General features: G+C 35.8%; 1 protein-coding gene across 2 annotated transcripts in view; it reads right to left on the bottom strand.

Moving 5' to 3' along the window:
• GLCE (glucuronic acid epimerase) overlaps positions 1–27,329 on the bottom strand; it is a 115,235-nt gene that overhangs the window by 40,484 nt on the left and 47,422 nt on the right. Inside the window, exon 1 of one of the 2 annotated variants that reach the window (XM_088024877.1) lies at positions 12,500–12,646. The exons of the other annotated variant lie outside the window; for it this stretch is intronic. The gene's annotated coding sequence lies outside the window, so the exon portion shown is untranslated. Of the gene's footprint in view, positions 1–12,499; positions 12,647–27,329 lie in introns of those variants that run through there. 2 annotated transcript variants of the gene reach the window in all.

The raw sequence follows: 27,329 nt of genomic DNA, 5'->3' as shown, positions 1-27,329 counted from the left end.
CTGGAATATATGGTATGGATTTTTTGAATTCCTTTAAGTGTTTTTGAGCTTTGTTCTGGGAGTAGTTCAATGCCTAGGAAAGTTTGATAATTTCAAGGCTTACTAATTAAACTTTGTTATGTGGGACCAGAGTACAACAGTCCTCCCTCATCTGTGGGAGATACTTTCCAAGACCCACAGTGGAAGCCTGAAATTACAGATAGTACCGAGACCTCTATGTTTTTTCCTATATATACATACCTCTCATAAAGTTTAATCTATAAATTAGGCAGATTAAGAAATTAACAACATAAACTAATAATAAAATAGGACAAGTTATATGAATGTAGTCTCTCTCAAAATATTTTATGCTATACTCTCACTTCTTGTGATGATGTAAGATGATAAAAAAAAATGTCTATGTGATGAGGTGAATGACATAGGCATTGTGATGTAGCATTAGGCTACTACTGACCTTCTGATGATACATCAGAAAGAGAACCATCTGCTTTTGGACCACAGTTGACAATGGGTAACTGAAACCACAGAAAAGTAAAACCACAGAAAAGGAAGGCCTACTATAGCTTTTAGTCTACAGCAATGTCCTTCTTAAGACTACCCAATGCCTTTCTTTTAGGAGGTCTTTCCACTCTGGCTAGTGTGGCTACCTTACTCCCTGTGATCTCTGAGGACTTTTCCTACTCCTTCCAGTGGCTCTTTTCCTAGTGTTGAGTAGTTATTTCACACGTATGCACAGAATGATAGCCAAAGACTTGTAAGGGCACTTTCCAAGTCCCTGGAGCTCTCCATTTCTACAGTCCTTTCCTTTCCAGTATTTTGCCCTCAAAATTTTAGCTTGTCATCTCTGAACCCCAAACTCAATCCTGTGAGACTCCTGGGCTGTTTAGGCTCCATCTATCTGCACTGTGGCTTGGAAAACTATGGGTTTACCCCATTAGTTTCTCTTCTGTCAGAGATCATTATCCTGTAATGATTTTTACCCACTGTGTGAAAAACCACAAGTAGGAAAGAAGAAGTAAAGTTGAGAAGTCAATTCTTACAATTAATAAGTTCCATTTAATTATTATGCCATTGTTTTTGCTGCAACCTAAAAAGCCTCACTGTATTTGTAGCTGACTTCACAGGGGCATGTGTTAATTACTGAACTATCACATAAAATATTATTCTACAAAGTACATTCTAAATCAAGCATGACTGAGAAGGATAATCTTCCATAGAAATGTAAATTTTTCTTTATCTCTTCTTGTCTCACAAACTGAACAGGTACATTTTTGGCTAACTCTCCAAGTATCATTTTCATTTTTTTAATTAAAAATTTTAAATAAACTTTATTACAGTATAACAAACTAGTATACAGAAATTTTCACAAAGTTAATACACCTCTGTAACCAATACCCAGATCAAGAAATACAGTACAAGAGCACAAGGCGGTTTAACATTCAGAATTCAAATTAAAAGAAAAAGAGGAAAACCACATCATGTCAACAGCTTTCATCAAATAAAAGCATTTGATAAAATTTACCCAGTCATGATTTTATTAAATGCTTATAACAATCAGTATAATAGAACTTCCTTAACCAGCTACACAGAAGATCCCATTATTTCCCTATCTTTCCCCAAGAGTAACAACTCTCCTGACTTCTAACACAATAAAGCAGTTTTGCCTGTTTTTAAACTTTATATAACCGGAATCACAATGTGTACTCCTTTGTGATTGGCTTTTTCTACCGAACATTATGTTCCAGAGGTTCATCCATGTGGCTGTGCACTACAATAGTTCATTTATTCTCACTGCTGTATGGTATTCCATTGCACAAATATACCACTATTTAGTTATCCAGTTTGCTCTTTTTAAACATTTGGATTGTTTCCATGTTTGCCTGTATGAATACTGCTCTATGAACACTCTTACACATGTGTTTGGAGAACACTTGTTAGCATTTCTGTGGGATATATGCCTAAGAGTGGAACTGTAAGGTCATGTGTGATACAAAGACAAGTAAGGAAAAAAAAAACTTTAGTGAGGAAAAAAAAAAGTATTAATCAGAGTGGTTTAAGCAATTTATATTCCTAACAATTGTGGAAAATGAGTTAAAAATGCAACACATCCTCATCAACATTTGATATCATCAATCTTTTAATTCAAGCCATTCTGTAGGGCAGAGTTGTATAACATAGTAGGTCTAATCTGTATACTGCAGATGACTAATGAGATGGAGAATCCTTTAATATGTGTGTATGCTTTTTGAAGATCTTATTCTGTGAATTGACCATTTAAGTGTTTTGTCCATTTTTTCTACTGGGTTATCTGTCTTCTATTGCTGTTTAAGACTTTTTAATATATTCTGGTAGAGTTCTTTGTCAGATATACCTAATGAAAACTGCAAATTTTTTTTCCAATTGCAAGTATCTTTTTCCCACTCTGTGGCCTGATATTCATTCTTAACTGTGTATTTTAGTGAACAGAATTTCTTAATTTTAATGTAGTCCAATTTATCATTTTCTCCTTTTATTGTTAATCCTTTATGTATTCTGTTTAAGAATCTTTACCAACTCCAGGGTCATGAAGATAATGTTTTCCTAGAGCCATACTAGAAGAAAATTATGAAAGAAAAAATTTCAATGGTAAAAGCAAACATATAATAAAAGTAGTAGATCAATCACTTTATAAAGCAAGTATGAAGGCCAAAAGACAAAAATAGTAAAATCAACTACATCTATAATGAGTCCAGGGATACACAAAATAAAAGGATGAAAATATGACTTTTAATTCATAAAATGCTGGGAGGGGGTAAAAATGTAGTGCTTTTGGAATGTGTCTGAACTTAAGCAACCACCAATTTAAAATAGACTGCTATAAGGGTGCCTTGGTGGCTTAGTTGTTTGAGCATCCAACTCTTGGTTTCAGCTCAGGGTCATGAGACTGAGCCCTGGGTCAGGCTCCACGCTCAGTGGGGAGTCTCCTTGAGAGCTTCTCTCTTTCCCTCTCCTTCTGCCCATTACCCTTTCTCTCTCAAAAAAATAAACAAATCTTTAAAAAAAAAAAAAAAAGACTGCTATATATATAAGGTGTTATATATGAACCTCATGGTAGCCACAAACCCAAAACCTATAATAGATACAAATAAAGGGAAAGGAATCCAAGCATAACATTAAAGAAAGTCATCATTTCACAAGAGAAGAGAGCAAGAGAAGAAAGGAAAAGAACTACAAAAACAACCAAAAGAGGCACTTTCTTCTAACAGACCAAAATACACCCAAAATCTAGTGTGTGGCACTGATCTATGCACCAACCTGATCATATTTGATCATATTCTGTTTTTTTTTGTTTTGTTTTGTTCTGTTTTGGTTTGTTTTATCTTTTCTTTTTTTTTTCTTTTTTTCTTTCCCTTTCTCTTCCCCTGGTTTCAGGTCTTTTCTGATTTGTTTAGAGTATATTTGCTGGGGACTTTGTTAACCTGTTAGCATTTTGTTCTCTCATTCATCTATTCTCCTCTGGACAAAATGACAAGATGAAAAAAATCTCCTCAGCAAAAAGAACAAGAGGTAGTACCGTCTGCCAGGGACCTACTCAATACGGACATTAGTATGATGTCGGACCTAGAGTTCAGAATCATAATCTTAAAGATACTAGCTGGGCTTGAAAAAAGCATGGAAGTTATTAGAGAAACCCTTCCTGGAGAAATAAAAGAACTAAAATCTAACCAAATCGAAATCAAAAAGGATATTAATGAAGTGCAATAAAAAATGGGGGCACTAACTGCTAGGATAAATGAGGCAGAAGACAGAATCAGCGATATAAAAGACCAAATGATGGAAAATAAAGAAGCTGAGAAAAAGAGAGATAAACAACTACTGGATCACGAGGGCAGAATTTGAGAGATAAGTGAAAAGACGAAACAACATTAGAATAATTAGGATCCCAGAAGAAGAAGAAAGAGAGAGAGGGGCAGAAGGTATATTGGAGCAAATTATAGCAGAGAACTTCCCTAATGTGGGGAAGGAAACAGGCATCAAAATCCAGGAGGCACAGAGAACCCCTCTCAAAATCAATAAAAATAGGTCAACACCCCGACATCTAATAGTAAAACTTATGAGTCTCAGAGACAAAGAGAAAATCTTGAAAGCAGCTCGGGAGAAGAGATACGTAACCTATAATGGTAGAAACATTAGACTGGCAACAGACCTATCCACAGAGACCTGGCAGGCCAGAAAGGACTGGCATGATATCTTCAGAGCACTAAATGAGAAAAATATGCAGCCAAGAATACTATATCCAGCTAGGCTGTCATTGAAAATTGAAGGAAAGATAAAAAGCTTCCAGGACAAACAAAAACTAAAGGAATTTGCAAACACGAAACCAGCCCTCTAAGAAATATTGAAAGGGGTCCTCTAAGCAAAGAGAGAGCCTAAAAGTAGCATAGACCAGAAAGGAACACAGACAATATACAGTAACAGTCACCTTACAGGCAATACAATGGCACTAAATTCATATCTTTCAATAGTTACTCTGAATGTAAATGGGCTCAATGCCCCAATCAAAAGACACAGGCTATCAGATTGGATTAAAAAACAAGACCCATCCATATGCTGTCTGCAAGAGACTCATTTTAGACCCAAAGACACCCCCAGATTGAAAGTGAGGGGGTGGAAAACCATTTACCATGCTAATGGACACCAAAAGAAAGCTGGGGTGACAATCCTTATATCAGACAAATTAGATTTTAAAACAAAGACTGTAATAAGAGATGAGGAAGGACACTATATCCTACTTAAAGGGTCTATCCAACAAGAAGATCTAACAATTGTAAATATCTATGCCCCAAACATGGGAGCAGCAAATTATATAAGGCGAATATATATAGTGGGGGACTTTAACACACCCCTGACTGAAATGGACAGATCATCTAAGCAAAAGATCAACAAGGAAATAAAGACTTTAAACGACACACTGGACCAAATGGACTTCACAGACATATTCAGAACATTCCATCCCAAAGCAACGGAATACACATTCTTCTCTAGTGCCCATGGAACATTCTCCAGAATAGATCACATCCTAGGTCACAAATCAGGTCTCAACCGGTACCAAAAGACTGGGATTATTCCCTGCATATTTTCAGACCACAATGCTTTGAAACTAGAACTCAATCACAAGAGGAAAGTCAGAAAGAACTCAAATACATGGAGACTAAAGAGCATCCTACTAAAGAATGAATGGGTCAACCAGGAAATTAAAGAAGAATTAAAAAAATTCATGGAAACCAATGAAAATGAAAACACAACTGTTCAAAATCTTTGGGATACAGGAAAGGCAGTCCTGAGAGAAAAGTATATAGCAATACAAGCCTTTCTGAAGAAACAAGAAAGGTCTCAAATACACGACCTAACCCTACACCGAAAGGAGCTAGAGAAAAAACAGCAAATAAAGCCTAAACCCAGCAGGAGAAGAGAAATCATAAAGATCAGAGCAGAAATCAATGAAATAGAAACCAAAAGAACAGAACAGATCAACGAAACTAGGAGCTGGTTCTTTGAAAGAATTAACAAGATTGATAAACCCCTGGCCAGACTGATCAAAAAGAAAAGAGAAATGACCCAAATCAACAAAATCATGAATGAAAGAGGAGAGATCACAACCAACACCAAAGAAATACAAACAATTCTAAGAACATATTATGAGCAACTCTATGCCAGCAAATTAGATAACCTGGAAGAAATGGATGCATTCCTAGAGATGTATCAACTACCAAAATTGAACCAGCAAGAAATAGAAAACCTGAACAGACCTATAACCACAAAGGAAATTGAAGCAGTCATCAAAAATCTCCCAACATACAGAAGCCCAGGGCCAGATGGCTTCCCAGGGGAATTCTACCAAACATTTAAAGAAGAATTAATACCTATTCTCCTGAAACTGTTCCAAAAAATAGAAATAGAAGGAAAACTTCTAAACTCGTTTTATGAGGCCACTATTACCTTGATTCCAAAACCAGACAAAGACCCCATCAAAAAAGAGAATTACAGACCAATATCCTTGATGAACATGGATGCAAAAATTCTCACCAAAATACTAGCCAAGAGGATCCAACAGTACATTAAAAGGATTATTCACCATGACCAAGTGGGATTTATCCCTGGGCTGCAAGGTTGGTTAAAACATCCGCAAATCAATCAACGTGATACAATATATTAACAAAAGAAAGAACAAGAATCATATGATCCTCTCAATACATGCAGAAAAAGCATGTGACAAAGTACAGCATCCTTTCTTGATGAAAACTCTTCAGAGTATAGGGATAGAGGGTACATACCTCAATATCATAAAAGCCATCTATGGAAAACCTACAGCGAATATCATTCTCAATGGGGAAAAACTGAGAGCTTTCCCCCTAAGGTCAGGAACGTGGCAGGGATGTCCACTATCACCACTGCTATTCAACGTAGTATTAGAAGTCCTAGGCACAGCAGGGCGCCTGGGTAGCTCAGTTGGTTAAGTGACTGCCTTCGGCTCAGGTCATGATCCTGGAGTCCCGGGATCGAGTCCCGCATCAGGCTCCCACTCAGCAGGGAGTCTGCTTCTCCCTCTGACCCTCTTCCCTCTCGTGCTCTCTCTCTCTCATTCTCTCTCAAATATATAAAATCTTTAAAAAAAAAAAACTACTGATGTACTATACGGTGACTAATTGAACATCATAATAATAAAAAAAAAAAAGAAATCCTAGCCACAGCAATCAGACAACAAAAAGAAATCAAAGGCATCCAAATCGGCAAAGAGGAACTCAAACTCTCACTCTTTGCAGATGATATGATACTGTATGTGGAAAACCCAAAAGACTCCACCCCAAAACTGCTAGAACTCCTACAGGAATTCAGTAAAGTGGCAGGATATAAAATCAATGCACAGAAATCAGTGGCATTCCTATACACCAACAACAAGACAGAAGAGAGAAATGAAGGAGTCGATCCCATTTACAATTGCACCCAAAACCATAAGATACCTAGGAATAAATCTAACCAAAGAGGCAAAGGATCTGTACTCAGAAAACTATAAAATACTCATGAAAGAAATTGAGGAAGACACAAAGAAATGGAAAAACGTTCCATGCTCATGGATTGGAAGAACAAACATTGTGAAGATGTCAATGCTACCTGGAGCAATCTACACATTCAATGCAATCCCCATCAAAATGCCATCCACTTTTTTCAAAGACATGGAACAAATAATCCTAAAATTTGTATGGAACCAGAAGAGACCCCAGATAGCCAGAGGAATGTTGAAAAAGAAAAGCAAAGCTGACGGCATCACAATTCCGGACTTCCAGCTCTATTACAAAGCTGTCATCATCAAGACAGTATGGTACTGGCACAAAAACAGACACATAGATCAATGGAACAGAATCGAGAGCCCAGAAATGGACCCTCAACTCTATGGTCAACTCATCTTTGACAAAGCAGGAAAGCATGTCCAATGGAATAAAGACAATCTCTTCAACAAATGGTGTTGGGAAAATTGGACAGCCACATGCAGAAGAATGAAACTGGACCATTTCCTTACACCACACACAAAAATAGACTCCAAATGGTTGAAAGACCTAAACGTGAGACAGGAGTCCATCAAAATCCTGAAGGAGAACACAGGCAGCAACCTCTTCGACCTCAGCCACAGCAACTTCTTCCTAGAAACACCCCAAAGGCCAAAGGCAAGGGAAGCAAGGGCAAAAATGAACTACTGGGATTTCATCAAGATAAAAAGCTTTTGCACAACAAAAGAAACAGTCCACAAAACCAAAGACAACCGACAGAATGGGAGAAAATATTTGCAAATGACATATCAGATAAAGGGCTAGTATCCAAAATCTATAAAGAACTTATCAAACTCAACACCCAAAGAACAAATAATCCAATCAAGAAATGGGCAGAAGACATGAACAGACATTTGTCCAAAGAAGACCAAATGGCCAACAGACACATGAAAAAGTACTCAACATCGCTCAGCATCAGGGAAATCCAAATCAAATGCTCAAAGAGATACCACCTCACACCAGTGAGAATGGCTAAAATTAACAAGTCAGGAAACGACAGATGTTGGCAGGAATGCGGAGAAAGGGGAACCCACCTACACTCTTGGTGGGAATGCAAGTTGGTGCAACCACTCTGGAAAACAGTATGGAGGTTCCTCAAACAGTTGAAAACAGAGCTACCATACAATCCAGCAATTGCACTACTGGGTGTTTACCACAAAGATACAAATGTAGGGATCCGAAGGGGTACCTGCACCCCAATGTTTATAGCAGCAATGTCCACAAAAGCCAAACTGTGGAAAAAGCCAAGATGTCCATTGACAGATGAATGGATAAAGAAGAAGTGGTATATATACACAATGGAATATTATGCAGCCATCAAAAGGAATGAGATCTTGCCATTTGCAATGACGTGGATGGAACTGGAGGGTGTTATGCTGAGTGAAATAAGTCAATCAGAGAAAGACATGTATCATATGACCTCACTGATATGAGGAATTTTTAATCTCAGGAAACAAACTGAGGGTTGCTGGAGCGGTGGGGGGGTGGGAGGGATGGGGTGGCTGGGTGATAGACATTGGGGAGGGTATGTGCTATGGCAAGTGCTGTGAATTGAGCAAGACTGTTGAATCACAGATCTGTACCTCTGAAACAAATAATGCAATATATATTAAGAAAAAAAAAGAAGAAGATAGCAGGAGGGGAAGAATGAAGGGGGGGTAATCGGAGGGGGAGACCAACCATGAGAGACGATGGACTCTGAAAAACAAACTGAGGGTTCTAGAGGGGAGGGGGGTGGAGGGATGGGTTAGCCTGGTGATGGGTATTAAAGAGGGCACGTTTTGCATGGAGCACTGGGTGTTATGCACAAACAATGAATCATGGAACACTACATTCAAAACTAATGATGTAATGTATGGTGATTAACATAACAATAAAAAATTTTAAAAAACAACAAAATGGTGTTAACTACATGCCTATCAATAATTAAGTATAAAAGGACTAAACGCTCCAACCAAAACACAAAGAGGACTGAATAAATAAAAAATAAAATCTGTCTATATGCTGCCTACAAGAGACTCATTTCAGACCTAAAAACACATAAAGCCTGAAAGTGAAGGGATGGAAAGATACTCCATGCAAATGGAAAAGAAAAAAAAAAGCTGGGGGAGTAATATCTACATGAGACAAAACAGACTTTAAAACAAACACTGTAACAACAGCCAAATAAAGGCATTACTTAATGATAAACATGCAATCTTCCCAGACGGAATCAGGAAGAAACAGAAAATTTGAACAGATTACTAGTTTTAAAATTGAAACAAACAAAAGTCTAGGACCAGATGGCTTCACAGGTGAATTCTACCAAATATTTAAAGAGTAAATACCTATCCTTTTCAAACTATTTCCAAAAAAAGTGGAAGAGAAAGAAATGCTACCAAATTCATTCTATGGGGCCAGCATCACCCTGGCACCAAAACCAAAGACACTACAAAAAAAGAAAATTATAGGTCCATATTCCTGATGAACATAGATACAAAAATCCTCAACAAAATATTACCAAACCAAATTCAACAATACATTAAAAGGATCATTCACCACCATCAAATGGGATTTATTCCAGAGATGCAACATGGTTCAATATCTACAAATCAATGTGATACACCACATTAACAAAACAAAGGACAAAACCCATATAGGTATCTCAAGTAGATGCAAAAAAAGCATCTGACAAAATTCAACACCCCTTCATGATAAAAACTCTCAACACAATAGGTATAGAGGAAAAGTACCTCAACATAATAAAGGCTATATATGACAAGCCTACAGCTAACATCATACTCAATGGTGAAAAGCTGGAAGATTTTCCTCTAAGGTCAAAAACAAGACAAGAATGCCCACTCTCACCACTTTTATTCAACATAATACTGGAAGTCCTAGCCACAGCAAGAAAAAGAAATAAAAGGCATCCAAATTGGTAAGGAAGAAGTAAAACTGTCACTACCTGCAGATGACATATTATATATAGAAAACCCCAAAGACTCCACCAAAAACCCATTAGAACTAATATATAAATTCAGAAAAGTTGCAGGATACAAAATTAATATACAGAAATTTGTTGTGTTTCTAGACATTAATAACAAAGTGGCAGAACAATCTTATTTACACTTGCATCAAAAAGAATAAAATACCTAGCAATAAATTTAACCAAGGCAGAGAAAGACCTGTACTCTGAAAACTATGACACCGATGAAAGAAACTGAAAATGCCACAAGTGGAAATATATACCATGTCCATGGGTTGGAAGAATATTGTTAAAATGTCCACTACCCAAAGTAATCTACAGATTTAATGCAATCCCTATCGAAATTCCAACAGCATTTTTCACAGAACTAGAACAAATAATCCTAAAAATTGACTAATGATGTAATGTATGGTGATTAACATAACATAATAATAAAAAAAAAATTGTTAGGGGAACCACAAAAGACCCCAAGCAGCCACAGCAATCTTGAGAAAGAAGAACAAGGCTGGAGGTATCACACACCCACATTTCAAACTATACTACAAAGCTACAGTTATCAGAAGTGTACAGTACTGGCACAAAAAGAGACACATACATCAGTGGGACAGAAGAGAGAGCCCAGAAACAAACCCATGCTTATATGGCCAATTAATCTTCAATAAAGGAGGCAAGAATACACAATGGGGAAAAGACAGACTTTTCAATAAACGGTGTTGAGAAAATTGAACAGGTACAAGCAAAAGAATGAAACTGGACCACTTTCTTACGCCATACACAAAAATAAACTCAAAATGGATTAAAGACCTAAATGTAAACCTGAAACCATAATACTCCTAAAAGAAAACAGACAACAAGCTCTTAAACATTGGTCTTATTTATATTTTTTTGGACCTGTTCTTCAGGCTAGGGCAACAAAAGCAAAAATAAACAATTGCAACCACACCAAACTAAAACGCTTTTTCACAGTGATGGAAAGCATCAACAAAATGTAAAGACAATCTACTGAATGGAAGAAAATATTTGCAAATGATATTCTAATAAGGGATTAATACCCAAAACATATAAAGAATTCATATGAATTATCAATACCAAAAAAACCCACAATTTGATTAAAAACTGAGCAGTGGGCCTGAATAGACGTGTTTCCAAAGAAGACACACAGATAGCCAGCAGACATATGAAAAGATGCTCAACACCACTAATCATCAGGGAAATGCAAATCAAAACCATACTGAGATATCACCTCACAGCTGTCAGAATAGCTAGTATAAAAAAAAAAAAAAACCACAAAAACAAGAAATAACAAATGTTAGTGAGAAACAAATGTAGAGAAAAGAGAACCCTCAAGCACTGTTGGTGGAATTGTAAATTGGTGCAGTCAGCATGGAAAACAGTATGGAGGTTTTTCAAAAAACTAAAAGTAGAAACACTATATGATACTACTTCTGGGTAATTCCCCCCTCAAAATGAAAAAGCTAATTCAAAAAGATACATGTGCTCCTATGTTCACTGCAGCATTATTTACAATAGCCAAGACAGGGAAGCAACCTAATTGTCCACTGATACATGAATGAATAAAAAAGATATGGTATACATATACAATGAAATATTACTCAGCCATAAATAAACAATGAAATCTTGCCATTGCAACAACATGGATGTACCCAGAAGGTATCATATAAAGTGAACTTTGTCAAGGAAAGAAATACTGTATGATTTCATTCATATATAGAAACTAAAAAAATAAATGAACAAACAAAACAAACGGATTCATAGATACAGAGAAAAAATGGGTGGCTGCAAGAGGGGAGAAAGGTGCAAGGTGGGCAAAATAGGTGAAGGGGATTAAGAGGTACCAAGTTCCAGTTATAAAATAAGTCAGTTGACAATACTGTAAAGTACAACACGGAGAACAGAGTCAATAATATTGTAATAATTTTGTATGGTGACAGATGGTAACTACACTTATCATGGTGAACATTTTTTTTAAGATTAAAAAAAAAAATCTCCACTGAACATGGAGTCTGACATGGGGCTCGATCTCACAATCCTGAGATCATGACCTGAGCCAAAATCAAAAGTCAAACACTTAACCAACTGAGCCACCCAGGTGCCCCAACATGAGACTTTTTAAAATAACTTTATGCCAATGGATTTGAAAATTTAGGTGAAATGGACAAATCCTTAGGAAAATAGATATTAAAACTTACAAAAGGGTGCCTGGCTGGCTCAGTCGGTCAAGCATCCAACTCTGATTTCGGCACAAGTCATGGTCTCAGCGTTGTGCAATCAAGCCCCACACATCAGACTCTGTGCTCAACAGAATCTTTGTAAAACCAAAATGAATAAATAAGTATATAAATAAAGAAACAGACTCAGGTAATGCTTTTACATCATCTACTTAATATTATAATATACTTTGCCCTAAAATATAACAAAAGTGGGATACCTGGGTGGCTCAGCTCATTAAGCATCTTCCTTCAGCTCAGATCATGATCCCAAAGTCCTGAGGTCAAGTCCTGCAAGCTCCTTGCTCAGCAGGCGGCCTGCTTCTCCCTCTGCCTCTGCCTGCTGCTCCCCCTGCGTGTGCTCTCTCTCTCTGACAAATAAATAAAATCTTTTAAAAAATAAAATATAGAAGAAATAATGAATTCTGGAGTTTTTCCTTACCAAATATCAACTAATATTTAGCACTTTTAAAAAAAAAAGTCTATAATTTAACTGCTTATATATACTGAAACAATTTCCCATACAATTTTATCATATTTGAAATGTTTTCTATATTTATGGATTTGAGAATTTTAATATGCTAGAAATAAATACTGAACAACTAATGATTTGCTTATAGATGGATTTACAAATATACAATAAGACCACTAATACAATGAACATGTTAAGAAAAACTCTTACAACTGACAACAATTCTACATATAGTTGTTAATTTTGACAGTATAACATTACTACAGGGTAAAATACCATTAAGATAAAGACAGCTTAATCACTGCACAAATGGAATTTATTGATCTACCATAAAATGAGTTTATTGATCAAACAGTTTAAAGCATTATTTGCAAGCTATACAACAGTTTGTTTTGCAAATGTTATACTAAATATCATTTCTAAGAGTTTAATTAGACTAAAAGGTTACTAGTACTACAAGTGTGAATTTTTGAGATGAATATTTTTACTAAGAGCAATTCATACATGTACTATTTCTGATTCATAGATGATTTTATCTTCAAGAAAGTTATTAATATTGCTAATATCATTAGAGAGTCCTCTTTGAGACATATATTGGAGACTCAATCATTTAATTAGCATTAATGAGTATCCTGCTGGTGGTTCCTTCATATAACATGTATAAAATAAGTCTCCCGAAAGTGAAGCCCCTTAAGATTGAAGAAAACACTACAAAGGTTGAGATAATGTAAGTCTTATCTAATATTAGTTTCTCTCCAAGAGGCTTAAAACTTCAGAGAGATTTTCTAATACTTTTCATTATTTTTCTAATTTTAGGAGAGGCAGTATAGTATAATGGATAAGCATTGACTTTTAGCTCAAAAAAACAAAGGTTCAAATTCTGACTCTGCCACTACCAGCTGTGTTACCTTGGGTAAGTTTTCTTTATTTGTAAAATGTGGGTAATCATACATACCATGTAGGCTAATTGTGAGGACCAAGTTAAATAACATGGAAATAAAAGCACCTGGTTTGGAGTCAACCAAAGAACAGCTGCTCAAAAGAAGTTAAACTCCATACTTCCTCAATTCCCCAAATTCAGAAATGGTGATTGGGATGCCTGGTGGCTCAGGCGGTTGGGCACCCAACTCTTGATTTCAGCTGGGGTGGTGAGACTGAGCCCCACTTTGGGCTCCACGCTCAGTGGGGAGTCTGCTTGGGATTCTCTCTCTCCCTCTGCCCCTCCCCGCATTTGCACACACGCTCTTTCAAATAAATCTTAAAAATAAATAAAATCTTGGGAGGCCTGGGTGGCTCAGCCGTTAAGCATCTGCCGGCTCAGGTCATGATCCCAGGGTCCTGGGATCAAGCCCTGCATCAGGCTCCCTGCTTGGTGGGAAGCCTGCTTCTCCCTCTCACACTCTACCTGCTTGTGTTCCCTCTCTCACTATCTCTCTCTTTGTCAAATAATAAATAAAATCTTTAAAATAAATAAATAAATAATAAATAAATAAAATCTTCAAAAAAAAGAAATGATTTCAATACTGGAAGATAAAACTGATATTGTCAACTGTCATACATGCACAACTGCTTGTGGCTGCCCCTTCTTGGGCTCTAAAGCATACTCAACCAAAGTCACAAAGTTCACCTTCCTAGTCTTCTATAAAAAAGGAAGAAGGTACCATCAACACATTAGAAAACACCCCTCTTCCTCTTTTTTCCCTGCTGTTCAGGAAAATGGAAGAAGGAAATAAAATATATTTATAGCATAAATATATATAGTACTTTTTTTCCCTTTCACAAGGCTACTTTGTGTTACCCATAACTTATTTACAAAGAGAGCCTGAAAAGGTAGGTCAATATAAGTTATATACAGTGACCAGAGCAGCCACTACAGAAAGGTCTATATTTTCCAATTTAAAATTTGCTGTTTTTTTTTTTTTTTTTTTAATTCCTTCTGACAGGGACACATGGGTGGCTCAGTTGGTTAAGTGTCTGCCTTCAGTTCAGGTCATGATCCCATGGCCCTGGGACCGAGCACCATGTCAGGCTCCCTGCTCAGTGGTGAGTCTGCTTCTCCCTCTCCCTTTGCCGCTCTTCTTGCTTTTGCTCACTCACTGTTAAATAAATAAAATCTTTAAATAAATAAAAATAATTAAATAAATTTTGCTGGTTTGAATTCAGGCTGCCATGATCATAATAGTAACAACCAACCTGGTTTCAGCCAATAGAATTAGTAATGTAATCACACTATGAAACAGGATATTTAAAGAGACTCATTCTAAAGCAGACAAGAAAGTCATCTTCCCATTTGTAATGACTTCTAATATTATTTTCATAATCTGAATATGTAAATAAAATATTCCTTAAGCTGGCGTTCTCCTGCTGAAATTGGGAATAACTTACTTTGTTAACTAGAATCCATACCAACAGAATCAAATCCTAACTACCCAAGTGATGTGACGTGACAGGAATGTTGTCCTTTAAGGCTTATATTTTAAGCATACATTTTATGTAATATATTAAGTTCTCAAAAGGACTTTACATAGCAAACAAACAGAAAAATCTATTTAAATAACTTGGCATCCCTGCACATAGCCTAATAGATTAAATTAAACATAGGCCTTTACAAAACAGAAACAGTAAATATAAAGCTCCAATAGGATAAAAATCACTCACTAAAACTTTATATCTTCATTTCATTCTGATAGAAGCCAAATTTAAACTAAAAACTCAGTTACTGAATTATAGGGCTTTTTGGCAGTAGTCTTTGAAATGCAAGAAAGTAGAAGATGAGTATTCCACACATTTTCATTAATTCAGTTCAATGAAGCAACATCATATTTTCAAGCTGTCAATTTAAATGTTTATGTAAATTGGGGCAAATTTAAAAACATTCATTTCTACTCTCTTTCACCTAATATTAACTGATTAGTTATAAGAATATAACAAAGGCTGAATACATTGACAAACATCCCAAGAAAGTATCAGGTTTGCTTGTTCATTTGATAGTCAAAGGGGAAAAAGATCTCACTAAAGACCCTAAGATTTCTTTTTCTACAGTGACATTTGTCAATCCAAAGCAACCTCTAGCACTAACAGAATTTCTTACATTTTCCCTTGCCTTGCAAGTGTATTTAGTCACAGATGTAATCTATGAAGATTCTTATAAAGCAATCTAGCTTTAGACAATAATGAAATTATCATTCAAATACTCAGCTATATAAAAACTTATATTCATTCCACTATAAGTACAGAAAGCCAAAACTGATATATGGAAATGTGTATTTATTATAAAATATAGCTAAATAGAGATGATAGCAACTAATTCAATCAAAACTATATTGGAAAAGACTCTACCCACCTGGTTGATCAAAAAAGAAGAAAATCAAGAGAAATAAAAGGGACCAGCTACCCATTCACAAACATGGATTGCATATTAACATTATTAGTCATTTAAGAAATGCAAATTAAAACCACTATACATATATTAGAACAGAAAAGACAAGGGCGCCTGGGTGGCTCAGTTGGTTAAGCGACGGCCTTTGGCTCAGGTCATGATCCTGGAGTCCCGGGATCGAGTCCCACATCAGGCTTCCTGCTCAGCAGGGAGTCTGCTTCTCCCTCTGACCCTCTTCCCTCTTGTGCTTTCTATCTCTCATTCTCTCTCTGAAATAAATAAATAAAATCTTAAAAAAAAAAAAGAACAGAAAAGACAAAAACAAACTGATAATACCCATGGGTTGAAGAGGATACAGAGCAATAGGAACTCTCATACTCTGGTGGTAAGAATGCAAAATTGTATAGCCACTTAGAAAAAAGTTAGGCAGTTTCTTAGAAAACTGAATATATACTTAAAGTCCATAATCCCACTCCTAAGTATTTACCCAAGTGAAAACAAAACCAAAATCAAAACCAAAATCCACACACAAAAAATGCCAAAAAAAAAAACAAAACAACCCTTCATGTAAATGTAATAGCTTTATTCGTAATTGCCCAAAGCTGGAAACAGCCCAGATGTCTCTCAACAGGTAAATGGATAAACAAACTCTGGTATGCTACAATGGAATGCTACATGGCAATAAAAAGGAACAAACTAGTGATTTATACAATAGATAAATGAATATTAAATGCATTTTATTAAATGAAAGAAACAGGTCCTAAGAGGCTACACATTATGAGAGTCCATTTATACGAAATTCTGGGAAACGCTAATTAAAGGCATAAGTACTTGCTAGGCTTTGGGAGATACCAATACTAGTACTGATCCTAATCCAGAGAATAAAATGAAAATCCATGAGTGTGTATGGATATAAATAAATTATTAAATAAAATAAATCAATGTGGGGAAGGACAACTTTTTCTTACAGAATTATAATTAATAAATGTAGAAGGAGTAGAATAGATAAATCAATCACCATCAAAACATCAGACTAATCACTGCTTCAGGCAAGATCCACCAATCAATGCTAAAATTAGTGGCCAAATTTTTAAAAAGAAACAGGATATTTGTGTAACTTCAAAGTATTTTCACCAAAATATTTATTAAGGGAAAAACAGTAACTTTACAGTGGAAAAATCTAGCAGACACCTCCATAACCAGGTGATAAAGGTTAATAAAATCACCAGCAATGAGACATGCTGACATCACATAACCCCTGATTATCATATGCTGAGAAGGACACATCACCTCTCTGGCATTCTTTTCCAAAATCTCTAAGTTCATTTTAACCATGAGAAAACCACACTGAATGACATTCTACAAAGGTCTACCTGACCAGTCATCTTCCAAAGTGTGAATGAAAGATAAGCAAAGACTGAGGAACTCTCAATGATTGGAGGAAACGAAGGAAATATAACAAATAAATGTAATGTGGGATTCTGGAAAAAGAACATTAGTGGAAACATTGGTGAAATTCTAATCAAGTCCATAGTTTAGTAGTCTATGTTGATTAGTTTTGATCACTGTACCAAGGCTGCATAATATGTTAACATTAGGGAAAGCTGAGTGAATAATATAGAAAAACTATATACTATCTTTAGAATGTATTTCTACATCTAAAATTATTCTAAAGTAACAAGTTGTTTTAAAAAGGGGGAATCTTGGGGGCGCCTGGGTGGCTCAGTCCGTTGAACGGCTGCCTTCAGCTCAGGTCATGGTCCTGGGGTCTTGGGATCGAGCCCCACATCTGGCTCCCTGCTCAGTGGGGAGCCTGTTTCTCCCTCTCCATATGCCTGCCACTCTGCCTGCTTGTGCTCTCTGTCAAATAAGTAGATAAAATCTTAAAAAAAAAAAGGGGGGGAATCTTAAAAAAAATAATAGCCTTTATTCCTCTCTTTCAAAAGTATGTATACCTTCCTTGGTAGCAAATTTTGTGAATAAAATTTAAGAGTTTATTTGGTAGAAAATAAAATATGTATAAAGAAAGGACTTAAAAAATATATCACTTAAAGTTTAAGAAAATCCCATAGTGATCAATTAAAGTAACATGTTTTTGCATTATCTCCTGTGAGGATAATCCTTAAAGGCTCATTTCCGTATTAGTTTCTTTACTGCCCTAAAGACTATACAATGACATTGATCAGGGTCTATGAAATTAAAAATCTGACCGAATGTTTGTGTCCCCCAGAAATTCATATTGAAATCCTAACCCCCAATGTGATGGTACTTGGAGGTGGGGCCTTTGGGAGGTGATCAGGTCATGAGGGGAGAGCCCTCATGAATGAGATTAGTGTGCCCTTATAAAGGAGGCCCCAGAGAGCTCCCTCACCCCTTCCACTATGTGAGACACAGCAAAAAAACAGATGTCTATGAACCAGAAAGCAAGTCCTTACTAGAAACTAAATCTGCTGGCACTGATCTTGAACTTCCCAGTTCAAGTTTACTGATCTTGAAATTCTATAGTTTATAAGCTATCCAGCTTTTGTTATTTTGTTATAACAGCCCAAATGGACTAAGACATTGACATTCAAAAAAAATTCCTAACTAATCCACCCAAGCCCTTTCTTATCCAGACATATATAACTCTAAAAAGCAGGAAGCATATTCAATTTAAAGAAGAAAATCTGTCTGTCTTCAACACACATATCTAACTGCAGTAATAATGTCAAATTAGCAATGACTCAGTAGCCGATTTTTTTTTTAAAGATTTTATTTGTTTATCTGACAGAGAGAGAGACAGTGAGAGAGAGAACACAAGCAGGGGGAGTGGGGGAGGGAGAAGCAGGCTCCTGCCAAGCAGGGAGCCCAATGTGGGGCTCGATTCCAGGACCTTTAGATCATGACCTGAGCCGAAGGCAGACGCTCAACGACTGAGCCACCCAGGCGCCCCCAGTAGCTGATTTTTAAAATGAAATATTTTATGTTGACCTAGAAAAAACTAACTAATCTAAGTTTGTATGGAAGGACCACAACAAAACATAAATCAGGGAAGTTAAAAAAGAAAAGACATCTTCAGATATGATTTTGATAGAAGCAAAAAGCTTTAGTAGTACTTTCTTATATCATCCATCATTTAAAAGGGAATTCTTATTCATAAGTCTCAGTCTATGAATCAGATAGGTACTTTCCAAACCAATTCAGTTTAGACCACAGCTAAACATGCTAATACTAAGGTGGCCTCATTCACATGTTCAAGCTACCAAGAGTCCCATCAATTCTTCTGTAGCCTTATTTTATCCAACTTTCATAATTCAAATATATAAGTACTCTAATAGGCTTTAAATCTATATTGATTTAAATGTAAAATGACAATATAAAATAATACAAAATACATTTTTCAGATAAATTTCTAGATTTCCTCCTTTAAAATGTAAATTTTTAAAAGTTTTAAATTCACTTTATAAAAACACAAGATACCTCACACAAGTCTATTAGAAAGCTAAATGTATCTCAGCTTCATGCATGATATGAGACTTTTTCAAATCAAATAGTTATGATGTAAAGATTTTAGAAACTTACTTTATTTTGTTAATATTACCTAGAAATTAGCAAAAAATAATTTATTTTTCAGATTTTGTTTCAGAAAAAAGAGAAATTCCTTTATATGATATTGCCTGGAAATTCTAATCTATATGTCCACGTGTAAAAAATATGTTTTTCTTTAGTCAAGAGACTCCTGAGCAGGCTAGCAAACATTTTATAAACTGTCTAGGCTCAAATTTTGATTTCTCCTTCTATCTTATGTTTTTTAAATACTCATAATTTTAGGAATCACAAACAGGTATAAGTGATTCAATATAAATTTTAGAAACATAATTCCAACTTTAGCCACTAAAACACAGTTTTATATCAGAATCAATTTTATTTCAATTAAAACTTTATATAATCTAAAATACTTGTGTTACTAGGACAGATATTAAAACACATAATGATTACTTCCAAAATGTTACTAGTTCTGTTTAAATTTCCTAGGAAAGAAAATAATATTAAATACATTTGTGTGAATTTTTTTAGACAGGAAGAAACTTGACCTTTATCACATAAACTTTCACTTTTTTAAATCTAAGCAAAATGAAGACTTCTACTGGAAATAAGGACTTGGCATTTAATTGCTCATAGCTTTGTCTTATTTTTAAAGTCAATTACTTCAGAAAATTAACACCTCTTTCTAAAAAATAATCACTAGTTTTCATACCTGACGACACTTACTAATAACTAAAATCAGTTAGCTATCGATTCACATATAATTACACGGCATAGCAAGATACTCTGATTCAGTCAGCAAACTTTTCTTAAAGAGCTAGCTTTTAGGCTTGCAGGCCACAAAGACACTGTTGCAACTAATGAACTTTGCCACTGTGGTGTTAAGGCAGCCACAGACAATATTATAATGAATGGGTGTGACTATGTTCCAATAAAATTCTATTTACCAAAACAGGTGCTGGCCTTTGGGCCATAATTTGCTGACTCCTGCACCAGGCAAACAGATCTGATTATCAATATACAACACCCTCAATAAACAAATAATCACATGTTCCCTCATTTCTGGAAGTTATTATATCCTCTTGTATCTGGAAGTTGTTACATGAAACATTAGTTATTTAAATGGTAAAGGAACCCTGAAAATATTTTGAGGTCAGAATCTCAGGTAGACTGAAAAGTAAAATGTGTTAGTAAAGCACACATTAAAATATAAGTTTAAAAATATATAGTGGGGGTATGATTAATTTTACTAAGCAATCTTACCTTAATCAAATGAAAGAATCTAAACTTTGTTACATGTCTGGTTTCATACTCAAAATATATCTGATCAAAAATTCAGTTTCTTGTCAAATTCCTAGAGAAATAAAATTTATAACTTTTAAGTAAGGTTCTAGTGCCAGATAAAATGGGGTAATCATACTCCAACCTGTCTCTCCAAGTCAAGGTAGCTACAAGACCTGGATAGAACACATGGAAGAGCTACTTCAGAACTTTGAGAAGTTAAAATAGGAAGCGCACAGGTTGGGTAGGAAGACCAGAATTTGAAGTACCACTGAAACATCATTTTCCAGTATGCAACCTCCAGTTCAGGTATCCTACAGCCCCAAACCTGGAAGTGGACATTAGTACAGAGAAAACTTCAGTAAAAGCTGTCTAGTGCTGGCTCTAGGAGAGGGAAAGGGAACTTCTACTCAAAGAAAGTGTGGAAATCCCTCCCCCATTCTCTCAAGCTCAGAATCCTAAAACTCTGAGGAAGGGGAAACCTTCCTCTCTGATTAGAGGAGCTGTGGTCCAAAGAGGATGTGGTGAATCCCTGTTTGCTTTTTCTCTGTTGTTCTGCCACCTGGCCCTGGATATGGGCACAGTTGTAGGGAATGCAATCTTTTCTCATGTAATGGACGAGAATGGGCACAGTTGTAGGGAATGCACATTAGAGATGAATAAATAAAGCTTTCTGGTCAGAGAATAGAAAAGATAGCCGCAGGGAATCAGAAATTACTGGGAGATCCCAGAAAAGGAGGAGTTTAGGAAAGCAATGCTTCAAGTTGTTTATGAACTCCCAGGCTCACCCTCAAGCAGCCCATGGGTGGATCTGACCTGAACAACCACACGTACACTTTGAGACTTGAACTATGATACAGACCACTACCCAAATTCCAGACGGACCCATGTGTGGTGCACATGTAAGACAGATCCAAATAGCATGGCAAAGGCTTTGAAAATTGAACTAATGTTGTAAACACAACCCACAGGAACTGGCAGTCTTAGCCTAACGGGGTTATTTGCCTACTAAAACAAATATATCAACATTCTGCATAGGATTTGAACGTATCATAACATACCAAACTGTCCAGAATATAACCCAAAATTACTTGGCAAATGAAGAAACAGGAAAATCTCAACTTACATGAGAAAAGATGCCTACACCAAGAAACCACAGACACTGGAACTATCTGAGGAAGATATTAAAGATATGAGAACAACCATTATAGAATGCTTCACCAAGCAAGAGCAAACATTCTTGAAACAACTGGAAAAATACAAAGTCTCAAAAAAAGAAAAAGAAGATATAAAAAAAGAACCAAATACAAACCTCAGAAGTGAAAAAATATCAATAACCAAAATTAAAAGCTCACTAGATGACCTCAATAGAATAGAGATGACAGGGCACCTGGGTGTCTCAGTACGTTAAGCGTCTGTCTTCAGCTCAGGTCATGATCCCCAACTCCTGGGATAGAGCCCCAAGTCAGCCCCGAGTCCGCTCCCTGCTGAGGGAGCTCTATCCCAGGAGTCTGCTTCTCCCTCTCCCTCTGCCCCTCCCTGCCACTCATACTCTGTTCTCTCACTTGCTTTCTCTCCCTCTCTCTCAAATAAATAAATAGAATCTTAAGAAAAAAAAAAGAATAGAGATGACAAAAGATGAAGTCAATGTACTTAATATAGATGAACTGAAATTACCCAGTGTGAACAACAGAGAAAAAGATTAGAAAAAAATAAAAAAAGAGGAGTGCCCCAGATCCCACATTTGTGACAATAGAATCCAAACAAGAGGGGAGTTTGGTATTTGTTGAATTTGTTGAAAGACAAACTTACAGTTTTAAGAAGCTCAGCAAACTCCCCAAACAGAATAAATACAAAGAAATCCATAACCAGCCACATACTAATAAAATTTCAGAAACTTTAGACAAAAAGTCTTGAAAGCAGCCAGAAAAATTTAGTATTACTTAAAGGGGAAAAGTGTTCAAATGACTGTGAATCTATTTTCAGAACATATGTGGGCCAGAAGGAAGTAGAACATTTTTAATGCTGAAAGAAAAGAACTGTCAACCCAGAATTCCATATCCAGCAAAAGTATCCTTCAGAGATGAAAGTGAAATAAAGACATTCTTAGATGAAGGAAAACTTAAAGAATGTTTTGACAGCAGGAGTGCTTTAAAAGAATTGCTAAAGGAAATTCTTCCAACAGATGGTAAATAATACCATAAGGGAACTTTGAAACATTAGTAAGGAAGAGCAATGTAATTGTCAAATATCTAATTAAATATAATAGACCATTCTCATCCTGAGTTCTTTAAATATGTTTGATAGTTGAAAGCACAAAGTATAACATTGTGTAATAGAGCTTTCAATGAATGTCATACAACATAATATATAACACAACAACAGCATAAAGTGGGTGGGGTGGTAAAGGGGCTGTATGGTGATACAGTTTTTATGTGCCACATGAAGTAGTAAAATTTTGATTCTAAGTAAACTGAAAAGTACATTGTAATCTCTAGAGCAACCACTAAAAAACAAACTGTAAAAACACAATCAACAAATTATAATGGAATACCTAACCCCCCCCCCCCACACACACACAGAGGCACACAAATCAAATACTCCAAAGAAGGCAGGAAAGGGAAAATAGAGAAATAAAAACAGGGGTAACAAATAGAAAAAAAGAATAAGAAAATGGTAGAGGTAAATTCAAATATATCAATAATTACATTAAATATAAAAGATCTAGGGGCGTCTGGGTGGCTCAGTCGTTAAGCATCTGCCTTTGGCTTGGGTCATGGTCCCAGGGTCCTGGGATCGAGCCCCACATCAGGCTCCCTGCTCGGCAGGAAGCCTGCTTCTCCCTCTCCCACTCCCTCTGCTTGTGTTCCCTCTCTCAAATAAATAAAATCTTTAAAAATATATATATAAAAGATCTAAACACACCAACTAAAGGAAAGTAAAAAAAAATAGTAGAAAGAAACATTCTTTAACTATAATAGCATAACTAGTAAGCCACTGCTGTAAGGGGCCAGGAGTCAAGGAAAGTGAGCACCTTTAGAAGGTGGCAAGAAAAAGGAAATAAATTATCCCACTGAGCTTCCAGAAAGAAGTAACAGTCTTGCTGATACCTGGGATATAGCCCAGTGAAACAGGCTTCAAACTTCTGAGCTCCAGAACTTAAGACAATAAATTTGTGCTGTTTAAACCACTGTTTGTGGTAATTTGCTAAAGCAGCAATAGAAAAATAATACACTGGATCATAAAAGAAACCTTTACAAACAAAAAATTTTAAATCATACAAAAGGCTGTTATCTCTAACAAAATTAGACTAGATGCCAATAACAGAAAGATAACAAGACACTCTCCAAAGAGAACGAAATTTCAAAACACACTTGTAAGTAATCTATGGGTTAGAGGGGAAACAAAATATTTTGAACTGAACAAAAATAAAACAACATATCAAAATTTGTGGGATACAGCTAAAGCATTACTTAGAGGATGTTATAGCATTAAATACTTACATTAGAAAAAAGAGTCTAGAATTAATAATCAAAGCTTTCATCTTAAGAGACTAGAAAAAGAAGAGCAAACTAAAAAGTAGAAGGAAGGAAATAATAAAGAACAGGAATCAATGAAATTGAAAAGAACAAATAAATACAGAAAATCAATTAAAACCTAAACCGGCTCTTGGAAAAGATCAATACAGCAAGACTGACAAAGACAAAAAGGGAGAAGACATAAATTCTCAATATCAATACAAATGGGGAGATTTCACAATAGATCATACAAATATTTAAAAAGCAAGGAAATACTGTGAGCAGCTCTATGCACATACACTCAAGAACTCCCTGAAATGACAAACTACAAACATTCACATCCAATAATATGGATAAGCTGCACAGAAGTATCAGATAAATTGAATTTGTAGTTAAAAACTTTCAAAAAAAAAAAAAAGGAATTCTTCAGGTCCAAATGTCTTCAGTAATGAAATCTACCAAACATTTAAAAAAGAGATAACTCCAGACTGATAAGACTGGCAAGTAAGAAATAAAACTGTCCTGGGCACCTGGGTGGCTCAGTTGGTTAAGCGACTGCTTTCGGCTCAGGTCATGATCCTGCAGTCCCAGGATCGAGTCCCGCATCAGGCTCCCTGCTCAGTGGGGAGCCTGCTTCTCCCTCTGACTCTCCCCCCTCTCACGTGCTCTCTCTCTCTCTCACTCTCTCTCTCAAATAAATAAAATCTTTAAAAAAAAAAAAAGAAATAAAACTGTCCTTATTTGCAAATGACATTACTGTCTACACAGAAAATCCCAAGGAATACAAACAAACCCCTCCTGGAACTAATAAATGAAATTATCAAGGTCAACATCAATTATATTTCTATATACTATATAATGAACACTTTGGAACCCCCAATTTTATTTATTTATTTATTAAAGATTTTATTTATTTTTTGACAGAGACACAGCGAGAGAGGGAACACAAGCAGGGGGAGTGGGAGAGGGAGAAGCAGGCTCTCCGCTGAGCAGAGAGCCCAACGTGGGGCTCGATCCCAGGACCCTGGGATCATGACCTGAGCCGAAGGCAGACGCTTAACGACTGAGCCACCCAGGCGCCCATCCCCCCCAATTTTTAAATAATGCCACTTATAATAGTTCCATAGAAACAAATAACTTAGGTATAAATCTGATAAAACATGTACAGGATCTGTATGCTAAAAACTACAAAATGCTGATGAAGTAAGTCAAAGAAGACATAAGTGAATAGAAGGATATACTGAGTTCACAAACTGGAAAACTCAAAATAGTAAAAATGTCAATTCTCTCCCAAACTGGTCTACAGATTTAACACAATTCCAATCAAAATCCCAGCATTTTTTGCTGTTATAGCAAGCTTATTTTCAAACTAATATGGAAAGGCAAAAAATCTAAAATAGCCAAAACTATTAAAAACAAATATATAAAAAAAGAAAATTGGAGGAACCATATAATCTAATGGAACAGAACAGTGTCCACAAATAGGCTCCACACAAACATGACCAACTGATTTTTAACAAAAGTTCAAAGAAAATACAATGAGAAAAGAATAGCCTTTTTGACAAATTGTGTTGGAACAACTGAGCATCCAAATATAAAGAAAAAAACTGAATTTTTACCTAAACATCTCACTTCATATAAAAATTAGCTCAAATGGATATGTAAAATATAAAACTATAAAACTTTTTACTCCCCCCTCCCAAGGACAAAATTTCTGTGACCTAGGGCTAGGTAAAGAGTTCTTAGATATGACATCAAAATACAGCCCAATAAGTAAAAAGGGATAAATTGGACTTTATCTAAATTAAAAACTTCTGCTCCAGAAAGTTATCTAACATAATATAAAGACAAGCTACAGAGAGGGAGATAATTTTTGAAACTTACATATTCAACAAAGAATTTGTATTCCAGAATATATAAAGAACTCTCAAAACTCAACAGGAAGAAAAAATCCAATTTAAATATGAACAAAAAGCACACTGATTAGAATGGCTAAAATTTAAAAATAAACAAAAACATAGCAATAGAAAATGCTGCCACAGATGCAGAGCAATAGGAACTCTCATTCACTGCTGGTGGGAATGAAAAATGGCACAACCACTTGAAAAACAATTTGGTGGTTTCTTATAATGTTAAATTTACACTTACACAACCCAGCAATCAAACTCCTAGATTACTTACTCAAGTGAACTGAAAGCATATTCACACAAAAATCTGTACGTGACTGTTTAATAAAAGCTTTACTCATATCACCAAAAACTGAAGGAACCAAGAAGGTTTTAACAACCTTCAACAGGTTGTTAAAAACAAAAAATGATTAAAGGTAATAATTTAGGTGATACAAATTTTATTTAACATTTTATGAGGTGGATAGTCTCCATTCCAAGAAATGAAAATGGGGCAGAAAACAAGCTTTTACAGGATAAAGAATAAAGAACAAGGAAGAGACAAATGGAAAATATCTGATTGGCTAGGACCCCACAGTCAACCTCATTTGGGGTGAGAAGGCCCAGAGTTGGCCTGGTGTTTGGGGATTGTCTGACTAGAGATCTTGTGTTTTTGGTGAAGTGGAGCTTTTACAGAGACGGTTTTGGTCTACTGATGTGGCACCTGGAGCAGGAGCAGCTCTATCTTGGGCCTAGAAAGTTATTTCAATAAGATGAATGGATAAAACAACTGTGGTAAATCCATACAATAGAATACTCTGCAGGAATAAAAAGGCGTCAACTATTTGATTAATAAGACAACATGGAGAAATCTTAAATGCACTTCGCTAAGTGAGAAGTCAGATCCAAAAAGTCACATAGTATATGACTGCACGCATATGACACACTGGAAAAGGCAAAACAGTATGAAAAGAAAAGACATTAGTGGTT

The sequence above is a fragment of the Eumetopias jubatus genome, unplaced genomic scaffold (assembly GCF_037043125.1).
Source record: "Eumetopias jubatus isolate StellerSeaLion01/CBP00866 unplaced genomic scaffold, mEumJub1_p1.0 scaffold_7, whole genome shotgun sequence".
NCBI lineage: Eukaryota > Metazoa > Chordata > Mammalia > Carnivora > Otariidae > Eumetopias > Eumetopias jubatus.
This window is presented reverse-complemented; position numbering and strand designations above follow the sequence as displayed.